This window comes from Eurosta solidaginis, chromosome 5 (genome assembly GCF_040869045.1).
Source record: "Eurosta solidaginis isolate ZX-2024a chromosome 5, ASM4086904v1, whole genome shotgun sequence".
Classification (NCBI taxonomy): domain Eukaryota; kingdom Metazoa; phylum Arthropoda; class Insecta; order Diptera; family Tephritidae; genus Eurosta; species Eurosta solidaginis.
This window is the reverse complement of record NC_090323.1, coordinates 153672172-153696353: the sequence shown is the minus strand read 5'-3', so window position 1 is coordinate 153696353 and position 24182 is coordinate 153672172.

Here is a 24182-nt window from a genome sequence, read left to right as displayed (position 1 = left end):
TTATTTTTCACACTTCGCTATAATATTAAAACTAAATGCAGATTTTCGTTGCTTTTGAAATTCGGCTTAAAAATTACACATGGAACAACTAAAGACTCTCCTGAATTAAAAAAAATGTCATAGTACCTTTAAATCGTGGGCCCCCTCAGAAACATCGGGCCCGGTGCTAATCGCCCCACCTTCTCGGCGGGCCTGGTGATGTGCTATACTTGATATCATTCGCTATAATATTTTTTATTGATAAGCACGTTGTTTAATTAAACCCCAATCAATTACACGGAAGTGTCACCGCACCACCTGACAATGTGAGAGCCGGTGCGTATACGTAACAATTTATTATTACGTATAAACATTTAAAAAATTGTGCAATAAAATAATATTGCGACTATAAACTGAGATATAACCTATCCTATATTTTAAGTTAGAACGAACTACACACGGAGTGCAAACCAAATTCAAATTCGGTTCAGTAGTTTAGGAGTCCATCGCAGTTAAACATAGTGACACGTGTTTCTTATATATTAAGATGTTACAAATGACAAACATAAATAAATTATTTAATAATTTGGGAAAAATTTAAACAACGTGACATCAGGACGGACAAGGCGACAGCTGTTTCGATTATACCTTGTAAATCTCTTCAAAGCCTTTTCTCCCGGGAGTGGGAGTCGAACTCGCACCCCTACGATAGTTGAAATGGTTGTAAACGCATTCAGCTACGTCATGCCTGTTGTGAAGTCTTTCCCAATTGCCTTCTTTATGCATATTTTAATCTTTTACACATTGCATACTTCGTATGCAATTATGTGTTAAAGCTATGCTTGGTACGGCGGTTTTCAAAGAAACTTTGGTTTTTGTTGCTGTTTTCGTTCTATTTATAGAACTACAACGAATTAACCAATTTTGTGTGTTTGTATGATTTTTTTTAATAATCGGGGATTGCCCATATTGCTTTCATACAAACACACAAAATTGGTTAATTCGTTGTAGTTCTATAAATAGAACGAAAACAGCAACAAAAACCAAAGTTTCTTTGAAAACCGCCGTACCAAGCATAGCTTTAACACATAATTGCATACGAAGTATGCAATGTGTAAAAGATTAAAATATGCATAAAGAAGGCAATTGGGAAAGACTTCACAACAGGCATGACGTAGCTGAATGCGTTTACAACCATTTCAACTATCGTAGGGGTGCGAGTTCGACTCCCACTCCCGGGAGAAAAGGCTTTGAAGAGATTTACAAGGTATAATCGAAACAGCTGTCGCCTTGTCCGTCCTGATGTCACGTTGTTTAAATTTTTCCCAAATTATTAAATAAATTATAAAATTAAAAAATTGCTTCAAATAAATGTTTTCATACATTTAAAAAAAAAAGCAATATGGGCAATCCCCGATTATTAAAAAAAATCATACAAACACACAAAATTGGTTAATTCGTTGTAGTTCTATAAATAGAACGAAAACAGCAACAAAAACCAAAGTTTCTTTGAAAACCGCCGTACCAAGCATAGCTTTAACACATAATTGCATACGAAGTATGCAATGTGTAAAAGATTAAAATATGCATAAAGAAGGCAATTGGGAAAGACTTCACAACAGGCATGACGTAGCTGAATGCGTTTACAACCATTTCAACTATCGTAGGGGTGCGAGTTCGACTCCCACTCCCGGGAGAAAAGGCTTTGAAGAGATTTACAAGGTATAATCGAAACAGCTGTCGCCTTGTCCGTCCTGATGTCACGTTGTTTAAATTTTTCCCAAATTATTAAATAAATTATAAAATTAAAAAATTGCTTCAAATAAATGTTTTCATACATTTAAAAAAAAAAGCAATATGGGCAATCCCCGATTATTAAAAAAAATCATACAAACACACAAAATTGGTTAATTCGTTGTAGTTCTATAAATAGAACGAAAACAGCAACAAAAACCAAAGTTTCTTTGAAAACCGCCGTACCAAGCATAGCTTTAACACATAATTGCATACGAAGTATGCAATGTGTAAAAGATTAAAATATGCATAAAGAAGGCAATTGGGAAAGACTTCACAACAGGCATGACGTAGCTGAATGCGTTTACAACCATTTCAACTATCGTAGGGGTGCGAGTTCGACTCCCACTCCCGGGAGAAAAGGCTTTGAAGAGATTTACAAGGTATAATCGAAACAGCTGTCGCCTTGTCCGTCCTGATGTCACGTTGTTTAAATTTTTCCCAAATTATTAAATAAATTATAAAATTAAAAAATTGCTTCAAATAAATGTTTTCATACATTTAAAAAAAAAGCAATATGGGCAATCCCCGATTATTAAAAAAAATCATACAAACACACAAAATTGGTTAATTCGTTGTAGTTCTATAAATAGAACGAAAACAGCAACAAAAACCAAAGTTTCTTTGAAAACCGCCGTACCAAGCATAGCTTTAACACATAATTGCATACGAAGTATGCAATGTGTAAAAGATTAAAATATGCATAAAGAAGGCAATTGGGAAAGACTTCACAACAGGCATGACGTAGCTGAATGCGTTTACAACCATTTCAACTATCGTAGGGGTGCGAGTTCGACTCCCACTCCCGGGAGAAAAGGCTTTGAAGAGATTTACAAGGTATAATCGAAACAGCTGTCGCCTTGTCCGTCCTGATGTCACGTTGTTTAAATTTTTCCCAAATTATTAAATAAATTATAAAATTAAAAAATTGCTTCAAATAAATGTTTTCATACATTTAAAAAAAAAGCAATATGGGCAATCCCCGATTATTAAAAAAAATCATACAAACACACAAAATTGGTTAATTCGTTGTAGTTCTATAAATAGAACGAAAACAGCAACAAAAACCAAAGTTTCTTTGAAAACCGCCGTACCAAGCATAGCTTTAACACATAATTGCATACGAAGTATGCAATGTGTAAAAGATTAAAATATGCATAAAGAAGGCAATTGGGAAAGACTTCACAACAGGCATGACGTAGCTGAATGCGTTTACAACCATTTCAACTATCGTAGGGGTGCGAGTTCGACTCCCACTCCCGGGAGAAAAGGCTTTGAAGAGATTTACAAGGTATAATCGAAACAGCTGTCGCCTTGTCCGTCCTGATGTCACGTTGTTTAAATTTTTCCCAAATTATTAAATAAATTATAAAATTAAAAAATTGCTTCAAATAAATGTTTTCATACATTTAAAAAAAAAGCAATATGGGCAATCCCCGATTATTAAAAAAAATCATACAAACACACAAAATTGGTTAATTCGTTGTAGTTCTATAAATAGAACGAAAACAGCAACAAAAACCAAAGTTTCTTTGAAAACCGCCGTACCAAGCATAGCTTTAACACATAATTGCATACGAAGTATGCAATGTGTAAAAGATTAAAATATGCATAAAGAAGGCAATTGGGAAAGACTTCACAACAGGCATGACGTAGCTGAATGCGTTTACAACCATTTCAACTATCGTAGGGGTGCGAGTTCGACTCCCACTCCCGGGAGAAAAGGCTTTGAAGAGATTTACAAGGTATAATCGAAACAGCTGTCGCCTTGTCCGTCCTGATGTCACGTTGTTTAAATTTTTCCCAAATTATTAAATAAATTATAAAATTAAAAAATTGCTTCAAATAAATGTTTTCATACATTTAAAAAAAAAGCAATATGGGCAATCCCCGATTATTAAAAAAAATCATACAAACACACAAAATTGGTTAATTCGTTGTAGTTCTATAAATAGAACGAAAACAGCAACAAAAACCAAAGTTTCTTTGAAAACCGCCGTACCAAGCATAGCTTTAACACATAATTGCATACGAAGTATGCAATGTGTAAAAGATTAAAATATGCATAAAGAAGGCAATTGGGAAAGACTTCACAACAGGCATGACGTAGCTGAATGCGTTTACAACCATTTCAACTATCGTAGGGGTGCGAGTTCGACTCCCACTCCCGGGAGAAAAGGCTTTGAAGAGATTTACAAGGTATAATCGAAACAGCTGTCGCCTTGTCCGTCCTGATGTCACGTTGTTTAAATTTTTCCCAAATTATTAAATAAATTATAAAATTAAAAAATTGCTTCAAATAAATGTTTTCATACATTTAAAAAAAAAGCAATATGGGCAATCCCCGATTATTAAAAAAAATCATACAAACACACAAAATTGGTTAATTCGTTGTAGTTCTATAAATAGAACGAAAACAGCAACAAAAACCAAAGTTTCTTTGAAAACCGCCGTACCAAGCATAGCTTTAACACATAATTGCATACGAAGTATGCAATGTGTAAAAGATTAAAATATGCATAAAGAAGGCAATTGGGAAAGACTTCACAACAGGCATGACGTAGCTGAATGCGTTTACAACCATTTCAACTATCGTAGGGGTGCGAGTTCGACTCCCACTCCCGGGAGAAAAGGCTTTGAAGAGATTTACAAGGTATAATCGAAACAGCTGTCGCCTTGTCCGTCCTGATGTCACGTTGTTTAAATTTTTCCCAAATTATTAAATAAATTATAAAATTAAAAAATTGCTTCAAATAAATGTTTTCATACATTTAAAAAAAAGCAATATGGGCAATCCCCGATTATTAAAAAAAATCATATAAATAAATTATCTTATATTATATTATTTCTAATTGCTGTTTTTATGTGCACTCCCATTTTTCGCTCTTACTTGGAATCCAAATCTATAAATAAAGTTTTGGTTGTAAAGATGGAGATTTGTACTATTAGCGAGCTTTGGGCATTATTGGTCGTAGTGCTTTTGTTTAGCTATATTTTATTAAAATAATTTGTAAAAATATACGATTGTGAGCACACAAAGGAATCGATTTGTACTATGGCACTACTGTGAATATTTGATTAGAACCAACAGTGCATACCGGCAGTTGCTTACATTCGCCAGATGGCAGCGGAAGGGCATGTAATTTTTTTATTGATAGATGATTGATAGAACAGCTGACTTCTGTTGATATTTGATATGAGACTTTTGTATTATGTTGCTCAAGATGCGCACGGGTCCGGCTAGCTTTCAATAATTTACGGACAAAAAAAGCTAAAAAAAAATAACCAATTTATTTTCGGCGCTTTAGCAGCATAAGATATATAGCTTTTTCTAAAATAGGCACATATTTTTATGTGCAACATCTCTGAGTATTTGCTTAAAAATTTATTTTCATTGCCGTACTAGTTAAGGAGGAGCATCCGTGCTATCCATTTTAAATAAAATTTGTAAAAGCGTAATATTTTTTTGTGGCTGCTGACAGATGTTTTATTAATGGAGCAAGCGGCCCTGTGTGAAAAGGAGTACTTAATTATATCATTAAAAAAATTGTGATACGATTAAGTTTCTGTGTGAAATTAGTATAAGATTTTAACATGATCTTCGACACTTTGTAGCCCCGTGCTTGGGTGATTTCGTGGCCTTATGCAACCCCAATTTTGAAGTAATCTTCCTGCAATTTACAGTGCAGCCTATTTATCTGGTTATAGCTGGATGTACTTCAATGTAATAAGGACTATCCATGATCGCCCGTTTAGAGATATTGTTGAAAGGCCCGGCAATGTCTAAGATGACTCTCAAAGGTTTTGAGTATATATTTTTTTGCCCATGATGGCCCGCTTATAGACAGTTTTGAAAACCCCGCAAATGTCTAAGAAGGCTTCTAAGAGATGCTTCTTATATTATTATATCTATGTATTTAACCACACTATGCAGTACCGTGCCTACTGACTTGCCTTTGGTTCAGGAAATGGTGTTCATAGTTCCCTAAACAGTTAGGTGAAGTACTGGAGTTCGCTTTATATAATTCTAATCGAAATTAACTCGAAGAGGATCCTAATGGGTTATGGGGCTTAGAATATTACCGCGGTAGGCACGACTATTTTTATTAGCGACTAAAATCCACTAACCAAAATGATCGGGCTGGTAAATTAGTGATGCTAATATCTGAAACGTATCCAGCAAAGGACAATAATCGTCGGTGATACTCATCGAAGCCTCCTTAGGTGAGTGTCTTTATAGTTACAAGAAAAAAACAAGAGCACAAAATCATCTCGTGAGACTATAGTGGGCATATGGACGCACTTGTTGTACTGTTTCGCTGGGCAAGAAAAACTTAGCGAAATGACAAAATATTCATTGACCCTTAAATGCGACTTCTTGTAGTAAGTTGCACATACTCCTTCCTATAAGTTTAGCTAAGCGTGGGGCAGTTAAGGGCGAGCAGTTTAATGTGAGTTATAAGGGAGTAATTTGATGTGCTTGTAGGCGTTTGAGTCGTGGCACAGTGGATGACGTACCCGACTCAAACGTTTGGGGTTGCGGGTTCAAAGCCCACTGCAACCAAGCATTTTTTATGGTGTACCTGAAGGGTGCAAAGCACTGGTACAGTGTACCTGGAGTGTGCAAAGCACCTTTATGTATTTAGTTTATGGCGTATTTAAAACACGGGACGATGCAAAGCATCAATACACCTTTATTTATTTAATTTGGGGCGAGCATAGGGAACTCTGAGGTTTCGCTCTAATGAGCCACCTCATCTTCTATTTGAAGACCCCTTTCAAAATGTGATGTGGAGGCGAGCACTGGGTGCTGAGGTATTGGCACCCCATCTTCTACTCGAAGAACCTCTTTTTTATTTATTTAATTTGGGGCGAGCATAGGGAACTCTGAGGTTTCGCTCTAATGAGCCACATCATCTTCTATTTGAAGACCCCTTTAAAATGTGATGTGGAGGCGGGCCCTGGATTCTGAGGTATTGGCACCCCATCTTCTACTCGAAGAACTTCAATTTTAAATTAAAAACTAAAACTATGTCTTTAGAATATTTCATAAGCCGGATGAGAATTTCAGCGCTTCTGAAACAAACGAAAGAAAAAAACTCATAGTTTAAGTCGCTTAAACAAAGTTGATTATGCTTTATACATTCGCTTGTAGATTCATTAAAGTTAAACGAACTGCTAAATTACAATAACAACGACAGTAAAGAAACAACAATGATAATAATGAAGTTAGTGAAGTAGCACCGCGCACACACAAACGCGCATACAAGTATTTATGTTTAAAAGTAGGTACAAACCCCAAAGAGTATGTCGGCGCGTAGCAAAGAAGTAGTAATGACACCACCGCCGCTGGCACCTCAGCTTCCAACATCGCCAGGGTTCTGCTCTCCACTCCACCCCCATTGCAGCTGCGCGGCCGTAAGTGTCATCATAAATTTCAAGCTATTTAAGATAAACGGCGACAAAGAATGCCAGCCGACAATCGCCAGCAGCTAACATTGAGAAGTGCGCGAGGCAATGCAGCATACCGCACTTACTTGCTTGCTACATACGAAAAGCGCGTGCTCCACATGCCGCGCCGCATTGCGCCACTTGCATATTTCCACTAATTTTGCATAGCACAAAATGTTCAATAATAAAACTTTTCAAGTGGAAGTTGAAACTGCAATGATTTTCAAAGAACGCGGGCATTATAAACAATTGTTTCTCTGCTGCAGACATATAAGTATATATCAGGACCGGATTCAGAATGTTTTGGAAAAAGGTGCGAATAGGTAACGTTAGGTTAGAGCGGCTGCCCTCCACAACAGAGCAGAGGAGCACTCTTAGCTCGGCTGGCCCATTGCAATCTCACTTGATGAGTTAGTTTAAAATGTAGGAAATTTAACAAATTTATCCATCTAACGTAATGCAGAATGTCTTTGGTTTCGGTAGAGCCGAACTCCTTTGAAAAAGTCGATGTGCATACATTCAGTACATATACTTTTCGGATCAGGGACACAATTTCGATTTAGTTTCATCTGGAGCGTTGTTTGGTTCTAAATTTTGCAAGGCCAGGTTTTTGTCAAGACCTCGCAAGTAGGTTCCAGTTTCGAACTGGAATTAGCTTCTATGGTGTATGTAGATACGAGCCAGCAAGCCGCTGAAGGAGTAGTCGCCTTTGCCCTAGTTCCAGGTACACCTGGGATACATTTCATAGCTAGGACGAACAAAGGGGTAAATGACTGTGTAAGAGTAAATTTCCATAGTTTTGGAATTCCCTTTCTCCCAGAAAACTGCATTTAACTAAAATGCATTGCACCTTTCTTGAAGTTTTCATTTAACTTTGGGTTGAGAAGCGTTTTTATAGCTCTTGGGCCCACTCCTCTTACACAAAGGTAGCGCTTACTGCTGCTCAATATGGTTGCGCGGAACGGACCGATTAAAACTAGTCGTCCGCTCACTTGCCAGCCTCTTCTTTTTTCAGAAGCTCTGGAGGGCCTGATATTGCCCTTTTATTTAAGGGTTAGCCACAACATCGATTGCGGCTAGCCGAATCACTTCAATTTGTTGCCGTTAAGCCCTTTTCGCTGCCGAAGATATTGTTCCTGAAGGTAAAAAAAAGCTTTGGCAGCTGTTTCGATGACGGTACGCTTACCTGGGCAAGGTTTCAAGGGCAAAACTTTTATTTTTGTTCATTATTAGTTTTTGTGGTTACCTACTCAGACGAGGCTTTTTGGTAACTAAAAAATTGCGATAATAATATCAGTATGCAAAGATTCTCATAAGAGCTATGTAACGAAGCTTTTCCGTGGCCCCGTTGCTTCTTTAATAATTGCTGGGATATACTCGCCGTGTTCGGGGTTCGTTTACAATAAATTTGTTTTAAGGGGCACCTTGCAAGTCGATTTAATATAACACTTCACTTTATCGATTGATTGCTTAATATACTATAATATAATATAATGTTTGTATACTTCATTTTCAAATTCACTTAGATTATCTTGCGGTATCCTCGACTGTGGTGGCGGGCCTTAATGGTCCGGCCGCATTTCGTTAGACGGACCCCGTTAGTATGTGGCGTCTGTGCCCTGTCGCGCCTTATGGCGGCGTCTCTCTCTGCTGCGGTGTTCTGTCTTGCCTTACGTCGGCGTCTACTTGTATCGCTGAGGCGTTGCTCTGCCGCGCATTGCGTCGGCGTCTACTTGTATTACTGGGCAGATGCTCTGCCACGCCTCTCTCGACTTGCGTCGGCGTCCCTTCCTGCTGCGGTGCTCTGTCGTGCCTTCGTCGGAGTCTACTTGTATTACTGAGGAGATGCTTTGCCGCGCCTTGCGTCGGCGTATACTTCTATTGCTGGGCGATGCTCTGCCACGCTTTGTCGGCGTCTCTTCCTGCTGCAGTCATCCGTCGCGACTTGCGTCGGCGTCTTACTGGCGGCTCGGTGGCGTTGGGGCGGTCGCGTCGCTGCGATGTGGTTTATTCCTGTCGCGTTACGGTCGACGTCGGCGAGCGGACGTCACCTGTTCGCGTTACTCTGGCAGGACCTTTGTCTACGCGGGTGTGTACGAAGTCTCAAGCGGTGTTTGGTGGTAGAACCAACACATTCACAACTTGAAGCCACGACTGACTCCTATGAAACGATCTCTATTGGTGGTAGAACCGACACATTCGAGGTGCGTTTCACTGGTATCTCCGGTCCGTGCTAACTGACTACTGTGCTGCTGTGTCGCTTCTTTTATGGCTGTTGTGTTTGGTGTTGCTAGCTCAGATGGTTGCGTTACCATGGTCACCGTGTTGCGGTTACATTTTGTGACCGCTCGTTGTGTTGCTGAGACTTGTTGGTTGGCCGTGTTGTTGATAAGTGTTGCGACCGATCGTTGTGTTGCTAAGACTTGTTGGTTTGTCGTGTTGCTGTTAAGTGTTGCGACCGCTCGTTGTGTTGCTGAGACTTGTTGGTTTGTCGTGTTGCTGTTAAGTTTTGCGACCGCTCGTTGTGTTGCTGAGACTTGTTGGTTTGTTGTGTTGCTAAGGCCTTTTGTGACCGTCTGTTGTGTTAACGTTGTGTTAATGGTTGTGATCCATATGGTGTGGGGATCCCCCCACCCCCGCCAACTTCGGAGAGTCAGCCCTTGGGATCCGTATGTGCGCCTACTTCGCTGTTTGGAACCGTATTCGGGAGCGGGCTTTGCCTTCGGCGATGCGTCGGAATATGTAACGTACTTCCCTTGCTATCTCCGGGAATAGGTCCAGTATCGATCCATCCGCGTCTTGGACCTCGATCGTCAATACTTGGTGGCCTTCTGTTGTCAGTCGTGGCTTCGTTTCGGGTTCGGTGTTAGGGTTCGTGGGGAGTGAGTGTTGTCTTCGTTGCTTGATTGTGGAATTGTGTGAGGGTGGTATTTGGCGGTAGTAGTTTGTGTCGCCTCCTTCGGTTTTCGGCCGTCCCGTAGGAACCGGGTCAGCATTTCTATGCGTTTTTGGCTCGCCATGTCTTCCGTGAACGGCTGTCTACACAGTCCGGGTATTCCTTCTCCGCTCCCCGTATATCGCAATACCATTTCCATGTTTCCGGCCACGTAGACGCCACAGTCGTTGTTGTTGTATTGTTGTGGTACCTGACCCTAAAACCCGTTGTGCCTGTACCGCTGCATGTATTCCCACCGTAGGAAATCCACCCAAGCCTGCGTTGCGTTCAGAACTTTGGCCCTGTGCATCGAGTCCGCTACCCATACGTACCGCTCCTGCCAGCATTCCATGTCAGTGACGTGGTGTGTGACTGCTGCATTCGCCAGACCGAGCAGGTATCAGTGTTTGGCTGCGTTGCGAGGTGCGAGGATCACGCTCTTACCAAACAGGTTGAAGTTCCGGACCCAGCGGTGTATGCGTCGGTAGTTTTCCCCTATGTTCCTCTTCTGGGTCAGCTGCCAGATCATGAATGGGCGGAGAGTCGTATTTTGTTGTCCTTGTTGCTCTTCCAGTCCCTTTTCCCAAGCGTCAATGACGGTGTCAGTCAACCATTTAGATCCTTTGAGGGCGTTGAGGTCAGTTGCATAGAGGGGTATGCCGCCTGGTCCTGCCGGGAATATTTTCATAGGCGGTTCCCTCTCCGGTGGAACTGTGTCCTCATCCGAGGAGAGCTCGATGATTGCCGACTGTTGTTGTTCCGGTGGAGCTGTGTCCTCACACGAGGAGAGCTCGATGATTGCCGGCAACTGCCCTGCCTCCACGTCTATCCTATTTAGAGTGGCTGTTTGTTGTGATGTTCTGGTCCTATTGTGGTCCTTGGCCGCGTCTTCCTCCCATTTCGACATGCGCGTGGTGCGTACTATAAGTTCGGTTGCCCGTCTGGCTGCTTCCGCTGGGCGTCTGACGTTGGTGCCGGCATAAGTTGCGGCTGCGGCTGATTCAGTGTTCGTGGTGTTGGAATCGGCGCATGCAGTGTTTGCCGGGAGTGTTTGACGGTGTAGTGGTGCGTGAGACGTCAGCGTACGTGTTTGCGAGTGAAGTTGCGCGCATGTTTTTGACGTCGGCGCCAGTAGTGTTTGACGGCGTAGTGGTGCGTGCGACGTCAGCGTACGTGTTTGCGCGCATGTTGTTGACGTCGGCGCCTGTAGCTCATTCCAGCAGTACGACTCTAGGACGCTTTGCTTCCTCTTCCTCGTAGCGCTGGCGCATACGCTTGACGTTGTTGGTCAGTTTAGCGTTGTAGCGCTCCATTGTAAATTGTTTACCAGTAGATCTTCGAAGCAAAAGAAAAACGAACAATGTAGTGCTGTGCTTGGTCTGCCGCCGCTCGCTCCATGTTCTGCCTCACTATTTTAAATGCCTCTTGCATTCTGTCGGATTTCTCTTCTGCCGTGGTGGTAGCTGTGCCCTTCCCAAGGTTGACCTCGTCAAACAATGCCCCTGGTAGTTGGGGTTTCCTGCCTTTGTACGAGGAAGGCTGCACTGTATCCTGTGGACGCGGTCACACTGGTGTTGATGGCCAGCTCGATCTTTGGGAGAAGGTCGTCCCATCTGTTGTGCTGTGATCTGGTGAGTTGTGCTATGATTCTCTTGACAGTTCTGTTCGCTCGTTCCGTTCGGTTTTCTTGCGGGGTGTAGGGCGCCGTGAATTGTTGTCGTATCCCCATTTCCTTGAGGTAACGCTGCCGCATTATGCTGGTGAACTGGACGCCGTTGTCCGATATTAGTATCTTGGGAGCACCAAATCTTGCGACGATGCGTTCTCTGAACGTGCGGCGTAGGCCCTCTGCTGTAGCACGCCTCATGGGGATCAGTTCCACCCATTTGCTACAGCGGTCGAAAAATATTAATAGCATCGTGTTCCCGTGTGTGGGTCGTGGGAGTGGTTCGATGACGCATGCCGCGGCCACCTGTGTCAGCATCTTTCCAGCCGGCTTTTGCTGTGCTTCCTTGTACTTCTGGCAAGACCCGCACTGTCGTACTTACCGACTGATGTTCCGCAATATGCCGGGCCAGTAGTACCGGTGGGCAATCCGCGCTACCGTCCGGCGGATACCCATGTGCTCAGCGCTTGGGATATCGTGGTTTTCTCCTAATACCCGTTGTCGCAGTAGTGTGGGCACACAAAATTTCCAAGGGACCGCTTCTTCATCGTGTAACCGGCAGGGAATATGGCGGTACAGTATTATGTAGTATTATGTAGTCTGCATATTTCTCTGGGTTAGTGCGCACTTCGTTCACGCGCTTGTTCCACCACTTGCATGGACGCTATGTTGTCGTTCTAGTCGTGGGGTCTCCAGTGGCTGTCGTGATAGTGCGTCCGCTACCAGGTTCAGCTTTCCTTTCCTGTACTCGATGTCGAAGGTGTGCTGTTTAAGTTCCACGGCCCATCGTGCTACACGGCCGGAGGGGCTTTCGAAGGAGTTTAGCCACTTTAGGGAGATATGGTCAGTGATTACCTTGAATCGGTACCCTTTCAAGTATGGCCTCACTTTGCGTATTCTCAAGACGATCGCGAGGCATTCTCGGTGGGCGAGTAGTTGGATTCCGCCTTGTTGAGTTTCCTGCTGGCGTACGCGATCACGCGTTCTCCGCCCTCCAAGTCCTGTGTCAATACGGCACCCAGCCCGACATTGCTTGCGTCCATTTGTAAGGTGAAGGCCTTGGTGAAGTCCGGACAGGCAAGTGTCGTGAGTTTTTCCTTTAAGACCTCGAAGGCTTCTTGTTGTTCGGCCCCCCACTTCCAGTGTTTTCCCTTTTTCAGCAGGGTTGTGAGTGACTGGCTGATCGTGGCGAAGTCGGGCACGAACCGTCGGTACCAAGATGCTATACCAAGATATTGACGCACCCCTTTCGCGTTCGTTGGTGCTTTCAGGTTTGATGGCTGCAACTTTCTCGGGGTCGGTGTGAATTCCCCTGTCGCTTATTACGTGTCCTAGGTATCGGATTTCCTTCTTGAAAAATTCGCATTTATCCGGATTTATTCTGAGGTTCGCGCTGCAGTTGTAGCATTACTTCTTTCAAGTTGCGTTCCTATGATGATTACGTCATCGAGGTATGCGAAAGCGTATGGTTCCATCTCCGGTCCGATAACCTGATCCAGCGCTCTTTGGAACATTGCAGGTGCGGAGTGTAGGCCGAACGGCATAACGGGCCACTGGAATAAAGCGCGCATACCGGTATTTTGATAATCTAGGCGGCCAAAACTATTTTAACGTTTTTTATAGTCTTTAATACTTTTATTCATCATCATTCAGACAATGGACTTTTTTTATTGAACTATTATATTATTAACCCTTAAATGACCGTGGTATCTTTAAAGATACAACCATTTTGTACTAGAATAAATAGAAAATTAAATTTTTTTTTTTTGGTATTTATATGTTATATTATATAAAATAGACATAATTATTAATGTTTTAATTATTTATTTATCAAATGCCAAGTTTCATGGAAAGTTAATGCAATACCACAGAAGGTGTCAAATAAAATACATTTGAACCAAAAAAAATATTTAATTCAATCAATAATCTTACATTAATAAGAACTAAAGCAAAATGAAGCAAGTTAAAGGAAAAAATTACAAATTTTCATTATCTGATGAATCAGATTCGTTAGGTTGGGCCGGAATGTGTAAACTTAACGTTTCAGGTAAATATTGTAACGAATTTACTTGGAAATCCTCTTATTTGCAATCCTCTGCTAAGTTCGAATCACTAAACTGTTGAATAAATAACTCCAATATTGAATAATGGAAAAATGACCTTTATTAAAGTACTTCACAATACACTTATACTTTGCTACTCGCTGGCTTAATAACCAAACTGATTGATAACTCAAATGAAACTCTACTATTGGCCGCCAGATCGCGTGCTTAATCAAACTGATTGATAGCTCAACTCAAACTGAATTACTTCTTACTCGCCTGCCCCGCTTTTATAGTTTACGCTGCATACTTCTAAGCTCTTCGATTTCCAGAACTTACTAGTTTGTTTCGGCTACAAAATCGCCAGCCACAACTACGTGCACAAATTATTGCTCTCTCTTGTGACAACTCAGATAAGATATATGCATGTGTTTGTGCATTGCCGCTCCGCTGCTCGTATACGTACATATGTGTAGACGCAATTATTTATTCGTTTATGTAGATACATAATGATTGAATTATTGATGTGAATGTTTGTAGTTTACAGTCTCTCGCGCATACATTGGCGTATAAGTAAATGCATCTGTGTGTGACTTATTTCGGCTGCCTTATATATGTGTATACATGATTTGATTATTGACGTAAATACTGCTTATCGTGGCCTTAGCATTGCCTTAGTGATGGGATAACTTAGTGATGCTAATATCCGTGACAATATGATTTTAATTTACCTCTTTTCACATTTCTAGTGCTGCTAAATAAAGGGTCTGAACTTAAAAAAAGTCGATTAAAAATGTCTCTATTGCAGTTTTCGCGGGAAAATTTTCTTGCGAAGTCTTGGCGGTAAGTTCTAAAATGTTTAGTCCTTGCTTCTGCAGCCTCCTCCGAAAGTTGCCCAATAGGCACCAATGCATTTTTTATGATTAATGCACCATGCACAAGTATTTTGTGCATTGTCGGTGTCATCGGGTGCCATGGGTATAATTCAACGTACAACTGAGCTGTGTCAAATGCATATTTATCATACTTCTCCGAGTCCACTTTATGTCCGCATGAAATTGTCTCCAATATGACCTTTAACCGATAAATGAGATCATAGTTGATTCCGGCTATTTCAGCAGCTAACTTTGGACCTTTGAAAAATCTCCTGCTTGTATTACCATCATTCGTGTTTCCAAAGTTAGCTTTTGGCATATCAACAAGCAAGCCAGTCTCGTTACGGAATCTCCGTTTGATTTCAAGTTTCCTGTCTTTCTCGAGCGTTTTTTCGGCTTCTGTCTTTCTTTCTCTGTATTTTCGAACAGACAACTTGTAGGCAAGATGGAGAATACTCTCGAAGAGTCTTAACCTGGCGTGCAAAACAGATAAAGCAAACTCAAGGCATTCGTGGTTAATATCGTGCTTTAAATGCAGCTGATTAAAATCTTTGGATGTAGCGCCACAAATATAGCACTTACTGATAGAAGTTGTGTCAGAAGCAGCGTTGCACACTTTGCCATCTACCATTGTCATGACGAACACGTGAATGACTTTAAAGGTTAAACTATTTAATTCTAAATCCGTAGCTGACAGAAATTTCAAAGATTCAGTTACGAAGTCAATTTCCTCTTTAGTTATGTCCACACTTTTTTTCACAAACCGGAATCTCAAAGGACGAAAAAAACGAGCTGAAGAGGGCGTTGGATTTTCCCAAACGACTTTATCGCTTTTTCCACAGACTAACCTTAGTGGAACAAAACAGGTTTGGAAGATATTTGAATCACAATCAGTATCATTTTCTTGTTTTTGTTTAAATTGTGACTGCTGTGAGCCGTCGCATCCCCATTTGCAAATAAGTTTCAGGGGCAATCTTTCTTGTTCTTTAAGGGCTGAAAGAACTACTTCCAAATATGTTAATAAGCGCTTCACTGTAGCATCGACCAAGGGCTGTAAATCACATTCGGCAATAGTGCATGTAATTCTGATAGATTCAGTAGGCGGATACAATACATTTTTTGCTTTTTAAATAAGTGTGTAGCAGGGAAAACATTTTTTACATGTGTTCCTTATAACTTCGTACTGAGCACTTGTTAGATCAGCATCAATCATCATTTTAAATGCTTGCATTGGTGATAAATAGTGGATTTCTTTTTTCCCAGTGTTTGAAAATGCCTTTTTGTATTTTGCTGCACGTGTCGGAGAGTTTTGAGTGTCTTTTAATACTTTAGAAGCATCTCTCTTTCCACTTTTGATTACTCTACTGAAGCAGCATGCATAATCAAGTCTTTGTCCTTTACTGTAGACCTGAGTTCTGCAGTTTTGCGCCTTTTAGATCTTTCACCTGAGTCACTAAAATGTTTCTGAGGACAGTCACATCGTTTCGGTATTGCTGCAACAGTTAATTCAAAACCTCTTTCCTACCAAGACTTGTACTTTGATAGGAAAACATCTTCCTTTTTATGTACTTGCAGTCACTTTTCTTGATTTGTGATTTCAAATGTGAAAAATTGTGCTTAAGAGCTGATATCTGTTTGTCAGAGTATTTTTCGCTTGACAAAACTCCTGTTGTAAAGAGTTTAATTTTTCGTCCAAATTTGGTAAATTCTGAGCTTGCATGCGGTCGAATAGGTATTTTCGAATCAAAATTCGAACCCCTGAAGTGCCTTGAGAACCTTAAACAAACCAAAAAATAACAAGTATAGAAAACGCTTTTAAAAAAAATTGTTCCATTAAACATTTGAAATTCCACAATTAATTAATCTGCGGTTTTCTGTGGCTAATTCTACTTTATTCTATATCTCAAAGCATATGTACACAATCTGAAAAAAAAATTCAAGCTTGGACGGACTTGGAAGTATAACCTTCAGCTTAACAAATAAAAAAAAAATATTTCTAAAAAATGCACTATTTCTCCGTATACAGAATTCGATAAATTACATTATTAATGAACAAAATCTATAAAATATTTATTTGGAAAAAACCTACCTGAAGCTTCAATTTCCATCATTAAAACGAGACACATAACTTTTTGAAGATTTGTTGTTTGCCGAACGCCGAACGAGATATGTGTAGTGTGATAAGCAATGAACTTTTGACTGCCAATACGGCGGTAGCGCACGCAACGAAAACACGCAAGAGGGGGTGGAGTGAACACTCTATTGTGTTCTCTTTCTATTTTATTCATTATTAAAATCAAATAATGCATTTTACAAAATTGACTTTCGGGGGTAGAGGTACGCGTCGGGCACAGATCGGGCGTTGAGTTGCCGATAATCTACGCATAACCTCCACTTCCCGTTTTTCTTCTTGGCTAGTAAGATTGGTGCACTGTGTGGGCTACAGGATGGCTCGATGCATCCTTTCTGAAGTAATCGTTGTTGATGGCGGTCTGCCTAGCTGGGTTGCGTCGGAAATAACGTTGCTTGATAGGGCGGTCGTCCGTCAGGGTTATCTTGTGCTCGGATATTATCGTCAACCCCCTCATGCTCTCGAATTTTCGGAGTTCTTTTGCCAGAAAACCGCGTACTCGTTCCGCCTCGTCCTCATCGTAGGCACCGTTGATCCTGTTGATCCTATCGTCTATGTTATTGTTGTCCTTGCCTGGTGACGTTACCTCCTCCGTGATCTGTGTCGGCCCGGCTGGTGGCAATGTGTGCTGTGTGACTGGCCTGGATAGCGCGAGGTGACCTCCTCCGCATGATGTGGTGGTTCCCATGCTCCCTAGCGTATCTAGGCCCAGTATGATGTCGTCGATTGCTCCGGGCATGGCGTGTAAAACTGTGTGGTGTGACGCTTCTCCGAGGCGTACCTCAGTCCTTATGGCGTCGAAGATTGTGGTGCTAGTCCCGTTTGCCATCGTTATTTTGATGGTCACTCTCACCATTTCTCCGCTCCTAAAGTTTACCACACATTCTGCTAGGCTGCTCGAAACGAAACTTCTCGATGCCCCTGTATCGATGACCGCCTCGGCTGATTCCGCGCCGAGCCTGGCTACGGCGTAAAGGCGGCCATGCTCTTGGTACATTGCTACTACCGATTCAGCGCGGGGCTTTGGCTCACCGCGCCTTGTTCTTCGTGAAGCACTCTGTCGTTTCCCTGACGTCGACGGCAACATTCGATTGTGCGTATATCACTGCGGCCACACTCCCAGTAAAAAAATTTTCGTGGGTTTCGGCATCTATTGGCGTAGTGTCCTTGTTCACCGCACCTCCTGCATGCGTTGTTGGGGTCGAGTCTCTGATTGCCTAGAGGCGAGTGGTGCGGTATGTTCGGTGGTTGTGGCGGTGGTGGAACCAAAGTCTTGTCACCTACGACGTGTCGCGTAACTTCGCGACGATGTCCGTCTGATGGCCTTCGATAGCCCTCGTGTATGCTTTCGTATTCCTCGGCAAGGGTTAAGAGTTCTGCGAGATTGGTGAAATCCCTCCGAAGGATATAAAATAGGTAAGCGGAATGGCTATTACGGAAGATTCGTTCCAGCCGCTGTTTGCTGGTGTACCGTGTGTGTCTCATCAAGCTCTGTATCCTAGCACGTAATCCTTGTACTTCTCCCTGTTATGCTGCCTGCGTTGGCGTATGTCGTCCTCGAGACGCTCGAAATACCTGACTGGCAGGAAGAAACATAAAAAATCCTGCTTGAAGCTCGTCCACCTTTCCCAGTGCGCATTGTTATTGCCATATCATTGTAGCGCGGTGCCCCCTAGTAGCTCGGGCATGGTTTTTGGTAGGAGACCCACGTTTAGGGCGTACACTTCGGCTGACTCTTCTAGCCATTCGATGAACGCTAACGGGTCCCGTCCACCGTCGTTTACTGACCACTTTCGCACTTGGTCTATGATGGGTGCGAACACAACGGTCGGTGATTGAGTTACCTGAGGTGTATAATTGCTGGCTGGTGCTGTTATTCCCGATGTTAAGTACGGTTGCGCGGGTTGCGTATTCCGTATTGGAAATTCCAGTGGGTTCTTCTGTGGTTGACCCCCGGTCGTGGTTCCATCTGCGGCCGGAGCTTTTGGTGTCTTCGGCTCACCTCCTCCGTCGTTTGCTTTTTGGGTATCCTTGTATCTTGCCTCCACTGAGAAGAACTTATTATATATTTCCAAGTCGGTTGGTGCCTTAGCAGCCAATGCCCCGGTGTGTTTGTGGATATCCTGCGTTGTGCCTGTGTGCTCGATACCAAGTTCCTGTGCGATGGACACCAGCTGTTCCTTCGCGATGTTGTCTAACCACGTGGTGTCGACCTGGTCGGCCATCTTGTAGTTTATATCTTTAGTCAGCAATTTTCCTTCTGACTTTATGCGATTTGAAAGGTCCCTGCTCGGGCGCCAATTGTAAAGAAGCCTTTCCGTGGCCCCGTTGCTTCTTTAATAATTGCTGGGGTATACTCGCCATGTCCTGGGTTCGTTTACAATAAATTTGTATTTAAGGGACACCTTGCAAATCGATTTAATATAATACTTCACTTTATCGATTGATTGCTTAATATACTATAATATAAAAGGAAACGTGTTTGTATACTTCATTTTGAAATTCACTTAGATTATCTTGCGGTATCCTTGACTGTGGTGGCGGGCCTTAACGGTCCGGCCGCATTCTGTTAGACGGATCCCGTTAGTATGTGGCGTCTGTACCCTGTCGCGCTTCATGGCAGCGTCTCTCTCTGCTGCGGTGCTCTGTCGTGCCTTTGTCGGCTTCTACTTGTATTACTGAGGCGATGCTCTGCCGCGCCTTGCGTCGGCGTCTACTTGTATTGCTGGGCGATGCTCTGCCACACCTTGCATCGCGCCTTATGTCGGCGTCTTGCTGGCGGCTCGGTGGCGTTGGGGCGGTCGCGTCACTGCGGTCCGGTTTATTACTGTCGCGGCGCGGTCGAGCGCAGGTAAGCGGACGTCAACTGTTCGCGGGTGAGCGTTACTGTGACAGAGCCTTCGTCTACGCGGGTGTAAATGAAGTATCAAGCGGTGTTTAGTGTTAGAAACGACACATTCACAACTTAAAGCCACGACTCACTCCTATGAAACGATCTCTCTTGGTTGTAGAACCGACACATTCGAGGTTCGTTTCACTGGTAGCTCCAATCACGACCACAGCTCCGTGCTACTTGACTACTGTGCTGCTGTGTCGCTCCTTTTATGGCTGTTGTGTTTGGTGTTGCTAGCTCAGATGGTTGCGTTGCCATGATCACCGTGTTGCTGTTAAATTTTGCGACGGCTCGTTGTGTTGCTGAGACTTGTTGGTTGGCCGTATTGGTGTTAAGTGTTGCGACCGCTCGTTGTGTTGTTGAGACTTGTTGGTTTGTCGTGTTGCTGTTAAGTGTTGCGACCGCTCGTTGTGTAGCTGAGACTTATTGGTTTGTCATGTTGCTGTTAAGTGTTGCGACCACTCGTTGTGTTGCTGAGACTTATTGGTTTGTCGTGTTGCTAGGGCCTTTTGTGACCGTCTGTTGTGTTAGTGGTTGCAATCCATGTGGTGTGGGGTCGTTTTGTGTGGGCCAAAGTAATGTGGTTTTATTTGGTCCTCACACAGCTTGCATTGGGGGAGAGCTGAGGTCGATGCACTTCCCTTATAGAATATGGATTTGAAGAACACTTCGGATGCTTCAATGCCAGTTCCGACAACATAAGTCAATAAAGGAGGCAGTTAAGCCAAGCGCTACGTTCTTTATGCGGGGGGGGGGGGGGGGGGGGGGGGGGGGGGGGGGGGGGGGGGGGGGGTTATAAATTGTGCTTCCTTCGCATTCTGCTGAAAGCTCGATCTCAATGAGCTGGGTTTGTTATACAAACACAGCTCGTACAGGAAAGATAATAATGATAATAGGCACGTGACCAATTGGAAACTAAGTCGCTAACATATACCACGAGAGAGAAAGTCTTAAAACACTTCCGGAAAGGTAAAAGAAACACCAAAACTCCACCGTCTCGTTGTTTACTATGTATGCGGGTATCGATGCCAAAAAAAATACTTGGCGCTAATATTTTGTTTTTAAGCTATTTGATCTATTGTGGGTTCCAGTAGGAAATAAAAAGATGGTAATTATTCCACTGGTGAGGCCCTATGTTTCGTTAGCCGTCCTAGCTTCTTCAGGGGCGAAGTCTATTTATTTTCAACAATAAAACATACGAAATAATTACATTGGTTTTTGGTCACAATTTTTGAAATTATTTACAGCAACAACAAATACTTGGCGCTATTTACCTGCGGGGATATTCAGGTCGAGATTTTGTTCCAATTGGTTTTTTTTTTGGCGGGACGAGACCAATATCTTTTATGCCGACTTCGAAAGCAAGCTGCAAGGCAGATGAATTTTCACTGAGAAGGTTCTTATGGCAGATATACACTTTTATTAAAGAAAAAACTCGATTCCAAATTCTTGATCTTTCTTTATCCAGAACTTGAACCCATGACAATTGGTGTAGTAGGCGGACCGTAAGATAAAAGAAAATTCCCCTAAGATAGCGCTTGACAACAGCAACTCAAAATAGAAGGCCTGTCCACTCGAGCTACTGAGATCGTTGCTCACATACGAAGCTAATCTATGCAAGTGAGCATTGTTAGCGGAGGAGCTAAGTCATCGGTGCCAGAGTTCTAACTCGGGAGTTTTAAGACTTCTGCAATTGTACAAAACAGGTACCAGTTTTCTTCACACACTGACGTGGCCGTTGTTACAACAGTAAAAGAGCATAGAAGATCCGATGTACGGTCCGTCGGCCCTGGCTTCAATACGGCTCTGATACATATCAGATGCACATATGCAAGAGCAGCAGCCACTGAACCAATTGCTACAGATGCTGCTGCTCTGTCATTGTGAAATTTGCATTAGTTTGACTGTTTGTGAGTTTGTCTGGCTGCAGTGGCAAAGTTTTGCACAAAATTTAAACGCTCAATATTTTACGTCTGATTACATTTATCGCAAATTTCATTTTGAAATTGTTTTTGCTGTTGCCGTTGTTGTTGTTGTTGTAGTTGTGGTAGACAAACAGGCCGAACATGTAACGTACACTACAGCTGGATATTTGCTTATGTTAGGTATTTGTTAAAGCTACCGCGACGCAAGGAAGCCTTTAATGTTTGCTTTACGGATCTAGCAAAGCGTATGTACAACAAGAATGATAGCGCTCGTTGCGAATGAATCGATGAGCTCTACTTCAATGGTAGCAGAGGTGCCAACACTTAATTTTATAATGGCAGAAAAGGAGAGTCGGTGCAATGGATGAATGTTTAATATTCGTGTGCTCTGATAGGACACCAAAAGTCCTCCGAAGAGCCTTTAACTTGATAACTCTGAGAACTGAACTGTCGCATATATTTCGACCGGATTGAACTCCTTATAGCTGGAGTCTCAGCCTGGCAAAAGGCACGAGCACAAACCTGCTTGATCGTTTCCTCCTTCAACCCGCACTTCCTACATTTACTATCACTTACTAGGCCATACTTAAAAGCATGTGATATCAGAGAGCAGTGTACAGTCAGAACACTCGTACTGAGTGTACAGTCCCCACTTTTTAATGATAAGATTAATTTTGTAAATCTAAGGTTGTAAGGTCTTCCCATAAAAATTAATAAATACAAGGCGCGATATACACCCGCAGAGATTTTAGGCCGAACTTACCCTCTAGTTTGCGTCGTGCCCTTTTTGATGTTTCCTAAAAATTGGCGGAACGAGACCTATATGTTTTATGGCCACTCTGAAAGGCATATGCAAGCCAAATGAGATTTCAGTGAGGAGCTTTTCATAACAGAAGTGCACTAGTAGTGTTTTCCAAATCATTGCCGAAGGGCGACCACGGTTGGAAGAACTTTTTTCTAATTGAAAAAAACGTGTTTCTAAATTTTATATGTTGCTTTGCCCGGGACTCAAATTCAGGATCTTCGGTGTGGTAGGCGGAGCACGCTACCACCACTCCACCGCAGAATCACATGATATTCGACACTTTAGAGCACTACGCTTGGGTCTTCGGCTTTCCCTCTTGGTCAATCATGTGCAACTATAGAGTTCTCTTAATTTCGCCCAATCTAATTGAGACGTCTATGGGGCAAGATTGGAAGGATGCGCCCTTTTTAGCTAGCTCAACCGCTTTTTCTAGATATCGGTTCCCATTTGCTTTGTCAACTTTCCAGGGACTGCTTACACTTTTAGATTTTGTGCTATGCGAGGTTTTTGCATTAAATGCTGCTTAGCTATCATAAAAAAAAAGTTAATTCGGCAGCACTTTGACCTATTTTCTTCCAGTGTTTCTACTGTTCAGTTAAGGCTACTAACTTATTCAGCCAGAAAAAGACTACAGTGATCTGGCTTTCCGGAATTAGCTTAGTATACCACAGACCATATACCATCTATTTTCTTGGAGCCGTCGGTGCCACATTTGTCACTTGCGACAGCCTTCCACATCTATTGTGGCTTTAAGAGAACCATCAAAGCGCAATTAGGCAATTTGGTAGTATGTTCGCCTACGATGCCCATATTGCGTGCCCTCAAGCTAATTCGACGCTTCGTTGCAGTTGTTAACGCTTTGTTCTTCACCAGTAGGTCTTCAGGTCCAATAAGTATTGTGGCATACAGTGCAGCCGCCGGGGTTATTTTCAAGGCTTCTTTAATGCAAAGAATTAATAGCCTGCATATCCGCTCTAATGGCGGCCACCGTGCTGTGATGGTAGCGCGCTCCGCCTACCACACCGTATGGCCTGAGTTCACACCCCGGCAAAGCAATATCAAAATTTTAGAAATAAGGTTTTTCAATTAGAAGAAAATTTTTCTAAGCGGGGTCGCCCGTCGGCAGTGTTTGGCAAGCGCTCCGAGTGTATTTCTGCCATGAAAAGCTCTCAGTGAAAACTCATCTGCCTTGCAGGCGCCGTTCGCAGTCGGCATAAAACATGTAGTTCCCGTCCGACCAATTTGAAGGGAAAATCAAGAGGAGCACGACGCAAATTGGGAGAGAAGCTTGGCCTTAGATCTCTTCGGAGTTTATCGCGCCTTACATTTATTTTAATTTATCCGATCTAATTTTTTGCGGTAAGTTCTTTTTTGACTTGCCGCCCACCAAACAAGGACTCCATAGTATAGGGTAAGCTTCACATGGCCGTCGGGGCCTGCTTCACTTTGAGCTTCGAAAGCAACGTACTGTCTATAATGGTTCTTAGATATTTGGTTTCTCCAGCATGGCCGCACCTCTTCGTTTGAGCCAAGACCAATTTGGTAACTTATACCTCCTAGTAAACAAGACAATATTCTTATTTTCTGTGTTTGCGCTCAGTCCGGCATTAGATGCCTCAGATCTATCAAAAAGCTAATTTTTGGAAGTCACTTTCCACTTAAAACAACAGCAACGTCATCTTCGTA